The following is an 18,115-nucleotide window of genomic DNA, read 5'->3' as shown; positions in this document are numbered from 1 at the left end:
AGGAGAAACCCAAGGGCCTGTGCAGGTTCAGACCAGAGCGAGCTGGCCTGGCTTCTCCCCACCAACCCACTTTCCTGTACCCCCCTGCTACCACCTGAGAAGCAGGACTTCCCTCTTTGTGCCTCTGCAAGTCACAAGAATGCCAGTTTAGTTACCAAGGGCCACCTGGCTTCTGAAACTCTGGGATTCTAGAGTTGGCCTGCCTCAGACAGGTATCTTCTTGGAGAGAGATGAACAAAATGGGGAAACAGAGGCTCGGAGAAGGCCGAGGGTTATGTATGTAGGATTAGAGACACAGAGACATGGCACGTTAGAGCTGGAAACAACCTTAGAGAGCCAAGCAATCCCAATGCCCCTCATGTTACTAATGGGTAAACTGAGGCCCAGGGATGGCAAAGCTGATTTTGAATCAGTCAGAACCCTAGGATGGTCATCCTGGGTTCATCCTGTGGGGCCACCATAGAGCTGCCCTCTGTGACCCCGACCTCAAAAGTGAGGGAAGTTGCAACACTTCCTTGTTTCTATAGTAACTAGCTACTGCTCCAGGAATACACTAAATGTTTTTGTTCCCTCCTCTGTGGCGGCCCTGAGCCAGGCTGGGAGGACACAGAGCGGAAAGAAAGAGGGGGTGTGAAGGGAGGCACAGACCAAGCCTCCGTTCCGGTTGATCCCAAGCAATGGAGGGCAAAAGGGAGAGAAACCAGAGAATTTTCAGTGGAGGAAGAAATCCCCCGTGCCTGAGAGTAACAAGGGAAGAGAGTACAGAGGTGGCGGCTTTTGAGCTGGGCTCTTAGGGACGCATAGGAGTTAACCAGATAGAATTGTGTGGATGGAGAAACTGACATAGGCAAAGTCCCCAGGGCTTGAGAGTGCCAGCATGTGAGAAAACAATAGTGCATGGAATAGAGGATATAAACATGTAGGAGAAGAATGGAAGAGATTCATGACGGAGACCAAATGTAGAATGGCAAAATTACAAGTGTAGACTAGGGTATGAGGAACACCTCACTGTGCCTCTATTTGTCCAGCTGTTAAATGGACACCTTACGACAGAGTAGCCTATGGCTACATGGGAGGTGACAGGCATAAAAGGAAAAGTGCTCTGACCCACAGGACTTTGGAGACCTAGGCCAGCTCTCCAACCCCAACTTCTCAGCCTGCTTTGCGGAGGTAGACAGGCGCTCCCCATGGGCTTCTGGGCATAACCTTATAAACCTTCAAAATACATCCCGGATCTGGGCACTCTGGTCTAAGCCACTGGCATCCTCATCTGGGTTACTGGAAAAGCTGCCCAGCTGGTTCCTCGTTTCCACCCTTGTGCCCTACAGTCTATTCTCAGCTCACTAGCCAGAGGGACCTGGCTAGAGAGCACATCAGATAGTCTCGGTCCTGTAATTAAAATCCTCCAGTGGCTTCTAAATCACGAAGCATGAAGTCAGAAGCCCTTGCCATGCTCCATAAGGCCTTCTGTGGCCTGGTCCTTCACTACCTTGCTCACGTACTCTTCCATCGTCCTCCTTCTCCCCCATCCAGCCACACTAGCCTCCCTGTCTTTCTCAGCGCATGCCAAATATGCTCCTGTCACTGGACCTTTGCACGTGCTGTGCATCTGTCTGGAGTGCTCTTCTCCCAAATGTTCATAGGTTTACCCTCTTACCTCTCTGAGGTATCTATCTATCTGCTCAAATGCAGCCTCTTCAGAGAAGCCTTCCCTGATTGTTCCATCTAAAGAAGTCCAATTCCCGAACCCATCTCTCCTTATCCTGATTTATTTTTCTTTAAAATACTAGTCATAACTCAGAATGACATCACACATTAAGTTGTGGACTTACTGACTGTCTCACCTACGAGAACGTAAGCAGGGCTTCTGTCAAATTCACTACAGTATCCCCAGGGCCTGGAACAGTGCCTGGCACATAGTAGATGCTTGATCAACTTGATAAATGGGGGAGCTGGGCCAGGGGAGGTCCAGAAGGATCCTAGGGGCAGAACACTGGGACCTCCAGACCAGACAGAAAACTTTGTTCTCAAGCTGGCAAAAGGACCCACCTGCAGGAAACGTCCTGCCCTCCCAGGGGTGCCCTCCTCCCCATACCTCCCCAACCTGGAAGGGAATCAGAGCCTGGCCTGAGGGACTAGAGGAGCCCTGAAGGAAAAGCAGCAGTTGCTGTTCTGCCCAGTGTCCCTGTTCCATACACATTAGGCCGGAACATCCAAGGAATCAACCTCAGGGAGTGGAGATGGAAGGAGGCCAGGCTGGCTAGGGCAGGAGGAGTTGGTATCATGCTGGTTCTGCAGCTGGCTTCCTTCCCTCTCCGGGCCTTAGTTCCCTAGTCTGAGAAATGGGGATGAGAACAGCTGGTTGCCTAGGTCCTTCCTACTCCTACTGCCCGGGCACCTTTGGATCTTCAGAGTCCTGGGAGGGGTCACACCAGGTTGAAAGTAGGGCCACACATTCAAGCCACAGTCCCAGGCCAGGGTAACATTGTGCATTCAGCTGGGCCAGACATCTGGGTAGGGGTCTCAGGCAGGATCCTAGAGACCCTGTTCCCATCCACAGTCATAGTTGGCAGAGTACAAGGCAGCCCAGTCTGAGCCAAGAGGTGAAGGGGGTGCCCTGACATAGGGCAGGGGCCTCAGGCAGTGGGGCCCAGGCTGGGGGAGCTAGCTGTCTCATGGGGACCCCAGGGAACTCCTGCCAGCCTCCCACCCCGGGCCTAGCACTTCCATGAGCACAGCCAGGGCGTAAGGCCCAGATCCTTTGTGAGATGCAGACAGGAAGGCCCAAGCCAGTCAAGCACCATTGCCACAGCCATACAGGCACTTCCCTGTGTCTCACTCCAGCAAAGGATTTCTGTCCAATGACAAGACAGGGGCTGGTCAGAATGCCTGAGTTTCAGCTCCAGCTCTGCCATGGATTTGCCCTGCGACCTTGGGGCGGCCTCTGTCCCCTCTGGGGTCAGACTCAGCTGCTAAATGAGAGGGTTGGCCTGGATGGTCTCCCTGTGCTGACGTTATCATCACCGCACACGGTAATAAAACATTACACTCCTTGCCGCCGAGACACTGTGTGGCATCCAAAATGTGGGCCCTCCCCTCTGACTCCTGCAACAGCCCCGAGGGAGACCATCCGTGAGAGGCAGCGCCACCAGTTCTGACTCCAAATCCAGTGCTCTTTGCAGACATCCCAGGTCTCTGGGGCCTCAGGACACACAGGCAGGATGTTCCCTGACAGAGTGGCAGGGAGCAAAGTCGGACAGAGAGGGGCTCAGGAAGGAGGTGAGTGGAGACAGACGGGGAAGGAGTACTACTTAAAGCTCCCTGGTTCCCCTCCTAGCAAGGGACCCCAGTTCCAGTGGCAGGTGAGCATGTTGGGAGAGGCAAGAAGATAAGACTGCCTTCTTGAACCCTCCAGCATGTCTGACCCTACCTGACAAACAGATACCAGGCTACTTTCCTTCTCTTGGACCCCAATGAGCCACTGTTAGGATCTCCACAGCCTACTTCCGTGTTTGATGACCTGGGTTAGACCGTGTCTAGGTTAGGCCTGAGGTCTCCAAGCTGCCCAGGCTCTTACTAGAGGCAGAGATAATAAGGGGATAGAAGAAGGCCGCCTCCTCCAGGTAGTCCACTTTGCCCACTCCAGCCTTGGATTCAGCCTAGAGAGGAGAGGCCTCTGGGATACTTCCTTGACGTAGAGTAAGGAAGGGGATTCCCGAGACCCGAGTTCACCATATTCCACACGGTCCTGAGATGAGAACTAGGGGGAGGCATCCTTTCCAGCTCCACAGAAGGTGGAACCTCTTAGGTGAAGGGGATCACTGGGAGGCAGGAAGCAGCCTGTCCCTGGAGGCATGCAAGTCCACACCGGAAGGTGCTCTGTGGGGATGCTACGTTACAGGCATTAGATGAGGTGGCCACCAAGCTCCCTTGTGATCTTGAGAATCAAAGGTCCCGTGAATACCAGGAATAGTAGTATCTGGAGCCCTTGGGTTGGGGACTAGGGCGGGAAGAGTTGGTATCATGCTGGCCCAGCCACCTCTAAGGAGCTGGCTAGGAGGGCAGCCGTCCACAAAGCAGAAAGCTCTGAGGATTCTGGGGCCCACAAGGATTCCAACCCTCAAAGCAGTTCCACTCCTTCTGCCTAAATGGATGAAGCACAGGCAAAAATGAAGCTGTCAATCAGGCTTGGGTGGGAGGAGTCAGCATCCTTGTGCAAGAAATAAATCAGTACTGAACGCACAGATTCAAGGAAGCTCCTTTCCCAGCCGGAGCCCTACCGCCAAACACCAGGCAAGAAATCACACCTGAGGTCCTTTTTCCAGAACTGGAAGCACAAAGGAAGGGGTCCTGGGGCTCAAGGGGGCTGAGCAAACTGGGCAGGAAGGCTGATGACCAAGGAGTCCCCAGGCCCACTCCCACAGAGCCCACTCCTCAGAATCCCAGAAAATCAGATGTGAGGACTGGGAGCCAGGTTGGTGAAGTGATTCATCCACAGTCACACAGTGGGTCTGCCAGGATGGCGACCCAGCTCGGGACAGAGCTCCCCTCAGGGCCCCAGGCTGTCTCTAACAGCGGCACGCCACCCCAGCTAAGGGCTCACAGCTGATTCGTACCACCACTACTGAGCGCTCCTCTGTGTGTAAATGCCAGTGGGTGCCACAGCCCAGAGGACGAAACATTAACCGGAGCAGGATGAAGAGGCAGTGCAGTCAGCAGGGTTGAAACTGGCCTCCTGACCCAGAGGAGGTCAGCCCTAAACCAGTCCTGCCCCGCCTGCCTAGAAGAGGGAGTGGGCAGGAACTTCCTCCCTTTACCCTAATCCCTACCTAGCTCTTGCTCAGGAGGTTTGATCCTGATGCTCCAGTACATCTCACAGAGGACGAAACTGAATGGTTTCAGCAGTGAGCTCAGCCAGCACAGGAGGCAATTCCCTGGGCGTGTGTCCCAGGAGCCTACCGCTGTCAGTGACCTTGATCAGGTCCTTCGGCCTCAGTGTCCCTTGGGCTCAGTTTCCTCACTAGCCCACGTCCAGCTGGAGTAGAAGCAGGAGTTATAAACACAGGGCCTCCCTGGCTAGGGGGGTGACACAAGTGAGTTGGGCCAGAAAGGTTTGTGGGCAGGAGGTGGGGAAAGACAACACAACAGCCCTGTTCCACTCAGGGCCAGGGTAATTTTAGACCATTGGATGAAGGCCAAGATTCTCACACTGCTCTCAGGCATCCAAATTGATCGAAGGATTTCAATAAAGTCGTGGGCCATCTCTCCAAATAAATACATGCTTGCCAAGGTGTGCACACAGGTTCAGGGGCTCATGGCCCCTGCAGGCTGGGTTCAAGGCTCTTCCTGATCTGACAGCCGACAAGTGTTGGAGGCCCATCTCTCGGGACATGGCAGAGGACCCACCCCTCTGCCAAGCTGCCCTTGCTTTTAGGACTGCCCAACCACAAAAAGATTTGTGGTCTGGTAACAATAAACAAAAAGGAGGCCAGAGAAAGTGACAGAGAACTGCAGGCTTGAGGGGGGTAGAAGTCAGGTAGAACTGCCAAGAAAGTAGGCTGGGGGACACGTGTGTCGACATGGAAGCTGTCCTCGTCCTCTCCAGCAGGAGCAGTCCCACCTGGGAAGGTGGTTCTTAGGGAAAGCATTCACTAGACAGCACCATAGATGCCAGAGCTGGAAGGGATCATTTAGCCTGACAGTTCCCAAGATGTTTCACTGGTACCTTCAGTAGTTACTTTGCATAAAAAAGGGAGGTAGGAGGAGTGTCCCATCGTTTGGGAAATGCTGGGTGAGGCACAGGGTTGGCAATTTCCCAGAAGTGGGATGGTGTGGCTGAGAGCCCACTTCGGGGAAACCTTGCAGTGGTCTCGGCTCACGATTTTCAGATGAGGAAACTGAGGCCCAGAGGAGTCTGTGGCCACCCTAAGGTCCCATAATCAGTTCTTGTTCACAGCGATTCTGCACAACAGTTTTTTATGGTTGACAAGGCCTGGCCCCCCCGTGCTCTCCTCTGCGCCCCAAAGGAAGAGCCTGAGAAGGAGGTATAATCATTAGCCTCAACTTCCAGGTGAGGAAAACAGAGTTGTGAGGCAGGAACCCAGATGCCAATCTCCCCCTTTTGAACACCTCTCTAAGGGGAATAGGCTTCAAGGATAGGTTGAATTAAAATGAACTTGGGTTATCACAGGGGTGGAGGAGGGGCCTATCAGAGACAACCCGCCAGCCCTTCCAGCTAAAAGGGGAAATCGGATCATGGCAGGGGCTAGGGCTCAGGAAAGCCTGGATCCCAGGACTGGCTGTGGTTGGTGCTGAGGTACCAGGTGGCACTGGGCCATCCACTTGCCCTGAGTCTCCTCATCTATAAGTTGGAGGTAATACAATGCTAATAGCTGCACGAGGCATCATGGGAGCAATGGTCAGGATAATGACTGACACTACCGTTTCTTGAGCACCTACTATGCGCCAGGCACTGTCTCTACTCCATTTTCTCAACCTATGGGGAAGACAGTATGCTATTTTTATACTACTAGTAAGCCTGTTTTGCAGATGTAGAGACCAAAGTTCGAGAAGTTAAACATAACTTGCCTCAAATCAGAGATCACAAAGGATAGAGCTGAGAGTTGAACCCAGGCAATCTAAGAAGAGCCTAACACAAATTAGTTGCCCAAGAAATTCTGGCTATTGTGATAGTTATGGTAGACTTTGGCAAGTTGTTTAAAAAATATAAACAACAACAGGAGCCTCAAAGCACCACATCAACAGAACATTTTACCCCTTCCCACCCAGACCACTCAGTCCTCCTTGGTGAGACACTTGGGTACAGGGGAGCTCTTTTGCTGTGTGACCTGAGGCAAGTCCCTTCACCTCTCTGGGTTTTGTGTTTCTCCACCTGCAAAACAAGATGGTTGGACAGAGAGCCTGGAAGGGCCCTCCCCACTTGCAAATGCCAAGTAAGGGGTTCAGGACGCTTTCCCACAGGTTTCTGTGCCCCGTTTGTCCCTCAACCAGGGTGCTGGCTGGTCGGAGCCGGCTGCCTTTTCCCAGCTTCAGTCAAATCCACCAGGGAGCAGGGTGGGAATTTGGGCAAGAGCCAGCAGACTGGGCAAGGTCCAGGCACCTGGCATCTCCTCCTTCATCCTGTCCAGAGCCTGCTGGCTCTTCCTCACATGCCGTCACCTGGGCCTGAGGCAGGTGATTCCCAGGGCAGAGCAAGAGGGCTTGCTCCCTGCTTCTCCATCCACAGAGGAAGTGATTGCAGGAACAAGGCAGCAGGGGCCCTGAGCCCTGCAAAGGACAAAAGACAGCATGTAGAAGGTTGGGTGGGGGTAGGGCGCAGGCAGAAGGAGGCACCCATCTTCTTGGACTAAACAGGCCTGGGCAGATGAGAAACCTTTCACGCTACCTAGAGGGTTTCAGTTTTACTTCCCTCAAATCTGCAATACAACCAACCTACTATTACCTTTCAAGAAATATGCCGCTGGGTTGGGGCTCTAATGCTGCATAGATTTGTGGGTACTGCTACAAACATCCCATCCTATTCTTTACCCTGAGAGCTCAGACTGGGCCCTGCTTCCCCCCCTACCCCAGGTTCCATTGGCCCTTCCCAAGTCAAAGACAGAACAGCATTTATTTATGAGCTCTGAAGGGTGGCTAACGGGGCTGCGCCTGGCCAACAGTACATGCTCAATAAATGTTTAATGAACTAATGGGCTGGAGAGACGGGGTTCCAGGCCTGGCTCTGTCACTAAGTCGCTGCTGCCCTTGAATACGTCCCATTGTTTCTTCCCATAGTTTGGTTTCTCAGGCTAGAAAAGGATCAATCAGACGAGGTAAAGCCTGTGGCCTCCCAATTCTACACTACATGATTAGGGGGGGCAAAACACAAAGCCTGGGACATTATGGACTGGAAGGAGGCTTCAAACATCTCACCCCACTGTTCCAGAGCGAAGAGGACAGGATGTGACTGCTGGGTAGGACCCTCCTGGGCAGGGGTCCTGAAAGTGGCACAGCCGTCCCAACCCCCACTCCCCAAGCCCCGCAAGCGCCAACCTCTGTGGGCGGACACCTGGAGTTGTTGGGAGACGATAAGGGAGGCAGAAGGAATGGGAGTGGGCGCAGTTTCCATTTGGGTCAAACACCAAAAAATGATGTTGGAAGAGCCACTGAAAACACAAAGAGATTGGTATTTTAACAATCTGCACCCCCCACCCCCCATCAGAATAACTTGGACATTTTCTGGCAAAGCAATCATCTGCATTGAATTGGACCCTCCAAGAAATCAAGAATCTGGGAAAGACTGGTGGGGCAGGAGGGACAAAACCTCCATGTCTGGGAGTCCTGGGGGAGGCAGGTGTCTGTCCTCAGCGGAAACCCTGGCCAGCACAGGTTGTGGGCCCCAGAATTCCAGGGTGTGTGTGTGTGTGTGAGAGAGAGAGAGAGAGAGAGAAGAGAGAGAGGTAATGCCAACTGGGGAGTAGGCTTCAGACAAATGAAGTCCCGAGCCCGTATTTCTGGGGGAAGACATGTTTGGAGGGTTCACCAGTCCCTGGGCAATTCCAGACCTGCCCTGAAGTCTCCAGGGGCAAAAATCACAAAGTCATTCTACCACAAGTCCCTGACACTTTGCCTCTACCAGCCATCGAAGTCCTGGACCAGTCCCTGCCTCTCTGTAGGCCTCAGTTTCCCCATATGCCCAGTGAAGGGTTGGAGCCAATGATCTCTGAGAGCCGTGCTTGCTCTGATCGTCCGTGATGCCAAGATTCTACAGAAAAGCACACCACCTACCATCACTCAGGCCCCCACCCCAGAGGTTTGGGAAGGGAGTCCCCAGTCCCCAGCCGGCTGTCTAAGGCTGGGCTGGGGCAGAGTGGAGTCCCTACACCGTCTGTCCTCAACAGCCTGCCACGGCTGAAACCTTCAAGTGGTTACAATTACAGCCAGGCTAACAGGATTAGGGGCGCATTGAAATCTAAGAAATCTAATTAGCTCAGACACCCCAGCCTCCCCCAGCACGATCCTGCAGTAACCCCGGCAGCTGGGCCTGACAGGCGGGACTTGGGGCCCTCCCAGGCTACAGTCATTACCTGCACAGGTGTGCCAGGCTGGGCCAGGCTTCCTGGGGCGGTGCCAGCTCAGCCAGCCCAGCTGCTCCCTGCTCTGGACCCTACGAGCTACAGCCTTGTCCTGGGGTGGAGCTCAGGTGAGCTTCAGAAACCTAGGCACAGATCATGGGCAGCAGGTGGGCTGTGTCAAGGGGCAGAAGGAACTCAAGGGCCCCGCACAGGGCGGCTACTCCACACAGCCCGGGTACTGACTCAGCCAGAGGAGAGGCAGGCTGAGTCAATGTCTGTATCTATAGAAACCACTGCAGCCCAGGGAAGAGCCTTGGGCTGCACAGGAACCTGGGGCCTAGAAACATCTCTGCTTCCTGCTCCAGGGCCAGGGATGGGGGTGAAGGCCCATGTACAGACATGTGTGCCCAGGAAGTCATGGCAGGATTTGGGGCTCAGAGCAAGCTCAGGGGGCACAGCTGCTGAAAGGTGTGGGTCATGTGCTGCCAAAATTGGGAGGGGGAACGGGGACAGGGAGAGCCCATCTGTGACCCTTCCTGGGCACAGCGCCTCCTCCCTAACCTCAGGCAGCCATCCTCATTCTCAGGGTCCATGGAGTTGTTGGGAAATGATAAGGGGGGTAGAAAGAATGGGGGTGGGTGCAGTTTCCACTTTTGTCAGACACCAAAAAATGACACTGAAAGTACAAAGAGCTTGTATTGTAACAATCCTTAACAATCCATTTGTCCTCTGTTGGTGGACTGGGAAGGCGGCAGCCCCGTGTTGGCATCTGCAAGGACTGAGGGTGAGTCCTGGCTTAGCCACAAGTCACTTCACATCTGTGAACCTCAGTTTTCTCCTCTGTTAAATGGGGTAATTCCAAATCGTAGCTAGCGTACACTGTTATTAGTGGGGTTAAAAAAAAAAGTTGGAGAGTGCTTCCAAATACACCAAGTGCTACCCAAAGGCGAGGGGTGCTGGTTATTACTGTCACTGTGTGCCCGCCCCATGGCAGGCGGCCAGATGCTGGTGGTTAATTATTTATTTGGACTGCTCTTCCTGCTCTGACTGAACTGTACACTCCTAAGGTACAGGAACTGTCTTATACATTTCTGGGTCTCTCACAGGCCATGGTCCTCATACTGTGGACTCTCAGGAATGGGCCCCAGACCCCACCTCACCCCATTATGTATCTCCTTCCTTCTCCTCATACCCAATCCAAGGAGAGCAAGTGCCAAGAGGTGAACCCAGCAGACAAAGACAGACCATGGTGAGCCCCTCAGGCAGCCCCTCCCCAGTCCCCATAGGTCACTCCCAATAAGGTCTGGAAGTAGCCACTTGGAGGGTATACCCCCGTCCAGCATCAGTATGGGAGTACTGATCTTCAGTGATCATTCAGGAAAGAACGAGCATTGGTCGAGAGGACTTCCGGTACCTCACGACCAGAGTGAGGATCAGGAGAGGTTGATTTCCAGAAAGTCTGCCATGCAGTAGAGCATGCTCACAGCCAGCTGTCCAAAGAAGGCAGAAGCTGCCCATAGGTAGTGAGTACCCTGTCATGGGGGGCATGCAAGTCAAGGTAGGGCAGTAAGCTGTCAGGGAGGTAGGCTTGGATGGGAGAGCAGCTTCTGGAAAATGCTTCTAGCACCTCCAATCCAACCCCTTTGTGTTCAATCCATTCTGTGCCCAGAGCCTGCCAGGCCTTTAGGGGACACATGCCGAGGGCTCTCGTAACATCTGCTTCATCATCACAGCAACCAAGTGGATAGGAGGGGTTCTGCCTTTGGACCCATTTTACAGACGAGGAGACAGAGGCCCAACACAGTGCATCTACTGGCCCAAAGCAGCCAGCCAGCTACAGCCTCCTGACACCTCTCCCTCATCTCCTCAGGTAATGGGAAGACCCACATAATCATGATGGATTTCTGGACTCTTCCCAAAGCCTGTGCCTGGTTTTCTCAGCCTCCCTTCATTCTCTCTGAGGGCAGGGCCCAACCTCAGAATCAACCTCAGAAGCTGTAGAGCTTACAGCCCGGTCAGGCTCTGCCTCCTCCCAAACTCAGGGGCTCTAGGGACAAAGAGCCCCCCACACCAATGTGGGGGCTGAGGCCACTGTGTCCTGCTGAGAGGTCAGAGTAATCACGAGGCAAGGCTGTAGCAGTGTCCAGGGTAATTACAGCAGACCGGCCTTTGTTGTCCACACAAAATCTAAGGAACCTCATAAAGATGAGGCAGTGATAGGAGCCAGGCAAGGGCCCCGGGGGGCAAAGTTATGAATGAAAACGTATGGGAACCAGTGGCGGCCTGGCAGGCCCTGCTTCCTGGTTCCGTGACAGAGTGCCCAGAAAAGCTTCCGGAAATTAACTTGTAGGTGCCCGGATTTCTTACAGCAACATCTCTCCCTAAGACTGGGGTAACAGCTGCCTGTTGGATGCTGGCCACAGAGAACTCAGCATTGGTGACTTCACACACAGGTACCGTTTTGACAAAATTCTCTGGACACAGCAGGCCTCAAAGTGTTTTCCTTCTTTATCCACCTCCCATCTCTGTCAATCAGGAAAAAAGTGAAGTCTGCAGCTCTTCTCAGTTGGGTCCTTCCCTCTGCAATTTTCTAGGATGAGTTGACAGTGGACACTTGTCCAGTTGGGGCACATCTCTGGGGGCCAGGAATGGACACAATGTTGTGTGACTGTCACTAGGGAAGGTAAGGGAGGGTGAGGGGGGAGAGAAGGAGAGAGGGAGAGGGAGAAAGTGTGTGTGTGTGTGTGTGTGTGTGTGTGTGTGTGAGAGAGAGAGAGAGAGAGAGAAACTGTGGTTCCGTGGCCAAACCCCAGTCTCTGGACCTTTCTTCACTTTGCTCCTGGCTGTGAAAAGGAGGATCCGCCTTCCCTCCTTCCTTAGGAGGAAAAAGGGACATTTTGTCCCCACAAAGAAGCCAGCAATCCTTTTCTGCCTAGGCAGGGCTAGTTATCAAACTTTCCCCTAAGTCCAGCAATTTCTTATTTCCAACTCCTCTGTGAGCCATACCCTGAATAACTCAAAACTCAATCCAAAAACCATTTAAAACTTCTGAAATCTCCCTAAAGCTCCCCCTAGGCCCCCCAAAGTCACTGCCACCAACCCTTAGAAGTCTAAAGTTTGGAGATTTACATGTGAAAACAGCATTTCATAACCTCGTGACTTGGGACAAGGAGATGCTTCTGTCCTTTTGGGAAAAACAAAACCCAACTGAAATCATAAAAACTCAGAAGAAAACACCATCTCCCTCCAAATGCATTCCCTTGGCCCCAAAGTCACACGTGCTCTGTGGCAGATACAGCTTTCAATGTGTCTTTTGTTTGATGCTGGTGTTTCAACATCCTCAACTTGAAGAAAGAAAGGTCAGCACAAGGCTTGGGGCATTCACAAACCACACCACCAGGGCCAGGCAGCCGGCAAGCAAGGGGCCAGGAATTCCGCCCACTCTGGACCCCCTCTAAAGGCAGCCAGGACAGAGAAAGTTAAGGGCTTGCTCCCTCTTCTAAATTTCCCAGATAGCTTACAAGCAACTTTTAAATTCCTGGGACCATACAAATGCCAGGGAAGGCAAGTCAGAGTTCATCACCAACCAAGCTACCCATTCTGCAGCCACAGTGCCTGCCTCTTTATCTCCACCTTCAAAAAAACAAAAATAAGCAAACCCAGGCACCTCTGGGAACAGCCTCTGGCCTCCTGCCCTGCCCTGTGTAACCAGCTTGTCCTCACACCCACAGGGGGAGGAGTCCGCACGGTTTAGCCCTCAGGTCTACCAGGCCCTGTCCTGGGGTTGCAGCAGGGAGACAAACTGTTGCTCAAAAAAGTCCTACAGAAAACCCTTGGTCTTGCCTAGAGCCAAGCCAGAAGCTTCCATAGGTGCCTTCCCACTGTCCTTTTAAATCTGTGGGGTTGGGCCCTACTCTCCCAGGCCCTGGGCTGTCCTCTCAGGAGGCTCCAAATGACCATGGCAGAGCAGGGAGGAGGAAAAGGCTGGCGGAGCAGTGCCCTCACCCTGCCAGCCCAGCCGCCAGCTTCTTGGAGGACCTCTGAGAGAACATTTGTTTGGGCTGCCAAGTTAAATCTTCCTCCCTCATGTCAGGGCATTGGAAAAGCAGTCAGAGGAGAGGAGAAGGGGGAGAGCGGGGGAAGGAGCAGCGGGAGGGAGGGAGGGAGGGAGGGAGGTAGGCGAGCAGGCTCTCGGAGCCCCAGTTACTCGGGCACTGCCTGCCCAGGATGCAGGCTGCTCCCAGGCAGGCGCAGCCGGGACTCCGGACACCCAGGCAGGGGCCAGACCTCCAGGGTTCCGGGGTCCCACACCGAGTGCCAGATGCCCTCGGTCCGCGCCTAGAGACAGGCTCTCGCTCTGTACCCCGCCGGCGGGGCGAGGTGGGAAGGGAAGCAGAGGAAGAAAAAGTTTGCTGCAGGTAGAGGGGGAGGTCCAGGCGGCCCCGCCGTCAGACTGTCCCCCGGGGAGGGGTGGGGGACCCGGGCCGACTGCCCTGGCGCGCTCCCGCCCGGGTTGTTTACATTCCTGGAGTGTCTTTTAAACCCGGGGCTGAGGCCGGCTCCCGGCCTTCTCCAGCGGCTCTGGGGCAGTCTCCCGTGAAAATCTGCTGGCGCACAATAGCCAGGAAGGCGGCCGCCCCTCGCCCGCGCCCCGGTTGCTGCCGGGCGGGGAACCTGCCCTCCGCACCGCGCCCTCTCGCCGCCCGGCTGGCTTCCTGGACAGATGTCCCCGGCGAGGGGGCGTCGCGAGCCGCTGCCCGCGCCCCAGACATCGAGGCCGCGCTCCCCACTGTTTTCTCCCCAGCCTAGACGCCAGGAATGTGAAACGAGCTCCCAGAGCCCGCCCCCCCACCCCAGCTCCAGCCCCGGCCCGGCCCCCCAACCTCCACCACGGCGGGCCTCCCACTCCCCCGGGGCCGCCGCCGCCGCCGCCGCCGCCGGAGACTAAGAGGAAGAAAGAACACGGGGAAATTACTTTCGTATTTGCAACGCGCGCGCGCGCACACACACGCACATCTTCCCTCCCGGCTCCCCTCCTGGCCGGGGCAGCCGGGTGCAGGCGTTGCCCTTAACGCCCCTCCACCTTCTAAAGACCTATAGGAAGCCCCTACGCACACCTTTCGGTGTTCCCCGCTCGTACCTTGCGCCGCGTCTCCCGGGGCAATTCACACACAAACAACTTAACCGCGCCCCCCACCTCCCATTTACAAAAGTGTGTGTTTTCCTTGAAAATTCAGATGCTCAACTTAACACCACCACCCCTTGCCACCAGAAATCCGGCGCCGTCCCTGGCGGTTTCGTACACACAGGCGCACAACTTCGCGTCTCCCCAAAGGAGGCGAAGGAGACCGAGGTGGTCCTAGCCGGGTCCTTCCCTCCCTCCCTCCCTCCCTCCCTCCCCGAATCCCGGTCCTGCCCGGCCCCCAGAGTACAGAACGAGGGCTGGAGGCGCACCGGCAGGAGGCGGACAGCAGGTCCGCGCGCGCACGACCGCACTCACGCCCCGCACACCCGACGAGCCCCGGTCCCCACGCGCAGCCCAAGCCGGCTCCGCGCAGCCTGGCGTTCTCCGGTTGCCTGGGCCTCGGCCCCTTGCCACCAAGGGGAGCGCAGCGGAGCCCCGTCGCCGGCCACTCGCCCAGCTTGCGGGGCCCCGCTGGACGCTTAAAGGAAAAAGCCCCAGCACCCGGTGTCCCATGCTCGCACCCCGAGAGTCCAGGGGGAGCGGGTGGAAGGCCCAGGGCCAGCGGGATCCCGGGTCTGGCCCCAAACTTACCAGGCGCTGCGAACGCCGCTGCCGCCGCTGGAGGACGCGCCGCTGCCGCCGCCGCCGCCTCCGGGCAGGGCTGGCTCGGGCCGGGAGGAGCGCTGCGAGGGCGCCGAGAACGGCTCCGCTCCGGCTCCTGCTCCTGCTCCACGCCGACCGGGGCTGGGGTCACCGCGCTGCGCTGGCGCTGCTAGCTCGCTTAGCCGCCGGACCGCTGCTCGCCTGCCCGCCGCCCGGCCGCTCGCTCTCCCGGGCGCCCGCCGCCGCTCGCTTTTTTAATGTCCACAGACAGTGAAAAGGAACTCGGCGTTAGGGGGTGAGTAAGTGAATCAACTCGCCCGGAGCCGAGCAAGTTGAAGTGTCAGATTACATTGGCTATTCTATTTCCAAAGGGCCCCGCGCCGCCGGCCGCCTGCAAAAGCCGGTGCGGAGTAACGGACGGAGCGGCGCACAGCGCCGCCGCCGCCGCCGCTGCCGCCGCCGCCACCAGCGCTTGGCTGGGCTCTGCTCGCGCGCTCTCTGCAATCTCACCGTTCTCTCTCTCTTTCCGTTTCTCCTCTTTCTTTCCTCGCCTTTCCTTTCTCTTCCTTTGCTTTCTTTCTTCCCCGCTCCTCCGTCTGGACCCTCTCCAAGCTTTTCCCCTCTCTGGCTGTGATGGGCTTCGCGCGTCAACCCCAGCCCCGCCACTCACCTCCCTCTTCTGTTCTCCCCCACCCGCTCTCCGCCCCCCCCCCCGCTCTCTGACCGCCCCCTCCGACCCAGCAAGTTTGGAGTAGGAGAGAAATGCCGAGCTCTGGAAGGGATCACGTTGGGGAGGGGGCTAAAATCATCCAGCTCACTGGATGCCCTCCTTAGTTCGCATGCCCGCGACGGGAGTGCACTTAGGGCTGCGAACGCGGTCAGGTACCCGAATTGGGTGTAAGCGAGTTGTTAACAGGATCGTCAAAGCCTCGCCCTGTGTGTGGGGGGGGGGCTTTGGGTTTCTTCCCAAAGCGAACAGAGGACACCCCACCCTCCACCCCCACCACCAAGGGCGATGTTGGTGGAGGCTGGAGCGAGGTACACCGACGGCTGGGAAGGAGAGGTGCGCAGGGTCTGTCCCCAGCACGCGTGCCTCCAGAGGCGCACGGATTCTCCGAGCCCTGGCGGCGAGCGCCCTGGCCCCAAACCGCGCGGGCGGGGTGGGGGCGGCCCAACCAGGGCCCAGTGCCGGAGCTGGGCGCTGCCCCACGGGTCGCTCAGAGAGAAGACACTCACGAGGCACAGTTGAGTGCGCCCACTCGCGGCGTTCCCCTCGCAGACCCACCCCCGATAGCATCTAAGTGCGCGCCCACCTTGGCTCAGGTCCACTGCCACTCACACGGAAACTCCTACACAAACAGCGTACACATTCGCGCCCACACTCAGTATTACAAACATGCTTCCACACACACACACACACACAAACACGTACACTTGCCCTCCCAAATATGCGTGTACACTGCCATAGCAAGCACTCTCACAGAGACATGCAATTACGCACACACATCACTGTACAACCAACCGCACATACACTCAAAACACAAAACATTACCCTGTGCACTAAATCCTCACGTTCACGTACACATACAAGCACACACGTCCTCCTCCCTTCTTTTTCCACACCCCTTCCTCAAGCCCACCACTCATGATTTGCGGCACCCTCAGTCCCAAATCATAATCAGCACTCGCGCAGCATGGTTGAACACACACAAGCGCGCCCGCACGCGCTCCCCTTGCGGCACAGACGGGGGAGGCTTCGGCCGGGCGCCCGCTGCGGATTCCAGGTGTGGCGGTGGCTCCGCGCTCCGTGTTTTGCAGTCCGCCGCGGTGTTGGAGGCGAGGCGAGGAAGGGAGCTGGAATAACAAAGGCAAGTTGGGGAGAGCGCAAGGGGGCGCAGCCCCGGCCGGGCGGCGGGGGGAGCCCTACTCGACCCGAGCTTTGGAGGCTGCAGGGTCTCAGGCGCCAGGAGCCCGAGGTGGGGGAGAGAGGGGGGGGGGGGACGAGAGGCGGGGCCGCAGCGTGACGTCAGAGAACAATGACACCGCCGGAGGCGGACACCAGGAGGCAGCAGGGGCGGGGGTCTCCCCCGGGGCCTGAGACTAGCGGAAGACGTCCCGGCTTGGCCAGGGCCGCTGCCTGATTGACGAGGCCGGCTTGGGAGAGCGGACGTGCCACGCAGACTCGCGGATCGTCTCCGGCCTCCTTGGTAGTGATCCGCGCCGACGCTGGGCCAACGCGGGGAGCAAGCCGGACTACCCCCCTCACCCTCATTTTAGAACATCTTTTAGAGGGCTTCTCTGACCTCGGCTTGAACTCCTTTAGGGCCGGCGAGATCACTCCTTCCACCACCAAGAGAGAGGAGGCAAAATGAATTTGCCAGCCCCGAATTCATTCTCAAAGCTGCACTAGTCTGACAGCCAGCGAACTCAGCCTGGATTCCTGAGGGCTCAGAGGACTGCAGCTCAGGTCCACGGGGACGTGGGGGGCGTGGGGAAACCGGGAGTCTGGTTGATTTTCCCTGGGGAAATTCTGCCTCCCTATGCCATTAGGTGCAAGGGAAGGCACTCCTTTCTGGGCCTCAGTGTTTTGACCTGTCACATGGACTATTATCACGCTGCTCCCCCACAGGTGGCAGCTGAGCATCCCTGGGGAGGATGGATGGTATGACAGCACTTCTAGACCTCTAGGGACACCAGAAAGGATTGGTCCCAGCACATCCCTGTGGGAAGGATCCCCTCCACCTCAGCATCTGGGTGGCCCAGGTTCCTAAGTGGGGCAACCTGAGAAATCCTTGAAGTCCTGACCCAGAGCTGGAAGGTGGGAATTCAGCTTGCTAAATGGTGGCTGGAGCCACAGCTACCCCAGCCCTCCTCCACACCTCCAGGAATCCATAGCATTGCAGCAGCCACAAAGCCACCCCCCTCTTAGGTCCAAAACCTCAGGGCAGAGTTCCTGATGTTTAAGGACCTGGAGAGTAAGAATGCAGCCTCAGCCAAGAACTAGGCCAGTTCCGATTGCCTTGATGACCACCTAGGTCAGGATGCTCAATCCCCTGAACATTACTCAGTGGATGGCAAGGGCTCACCACTTCCAGGAAGTGGAGGATGCAGGTGACCTTGGGGGTGACCAGTCATTTCAAAAGCTCCTGTCCAGAGGACTCCCACCCCACTCAGTTTCCTTTACCTTTGAAAACTAGGAAGCTACTGCAGAGGGCCAAGGAGCCACGCTCAGCACACAAATCAGACGCAACTC

The 18,115-nt window shown here is 56.3% G+C and overlaps 1 protein-coding gene across 4 annotated transcripts in view; it reads right to left on the bottom strand.

Moving 5' to 3' along the window:
• ZMIZ1 (zinc finger MIZ-type containing 1) overlaps positions 1 to 15,417 on the bottom strand; it is a 231,216-nt gene extending 215,799 nt beyond the window's left edge. For 3 of the 4 annotated variants that reach the window (XM_033129777.1, XM_033129776.1, XM_033129780.1), the window contains exon 1: positions 14,851 to 15,417. The gene's annotated coding sequence lies outside the window, so the exon portion shown is untranslated. The remainder of the gene's footprint in view (positions 1 to 14,850) is intronic. The other variant, XM_033129778.1, reaches the window with a different exon arrangement.
• Positions 15,418 to 18,115: the final 2,698 nt, after the last annotated feature.

The sequence above is a fragment of the Rhinolophus ferrumequinum genome, chromosome 16 (assembly GCF_004115265.2).
Source record: "Rhinolophus ferrumequinum isolate MPI-CBG mRhiFer1 chromosome 16, mRhiFer1_v1.p, whole genome shotgun sequence".
Lineage (NCBI taxonomy): Eukaryota > Metazoa > Chordata > Mammalia > Chiroptera > Rhinolophidae > Rhinolophus > Rhinolophus ferrumequinum.
This window is presented reverse-complemented; position numbering and strand designations above follow the sequence as displayed.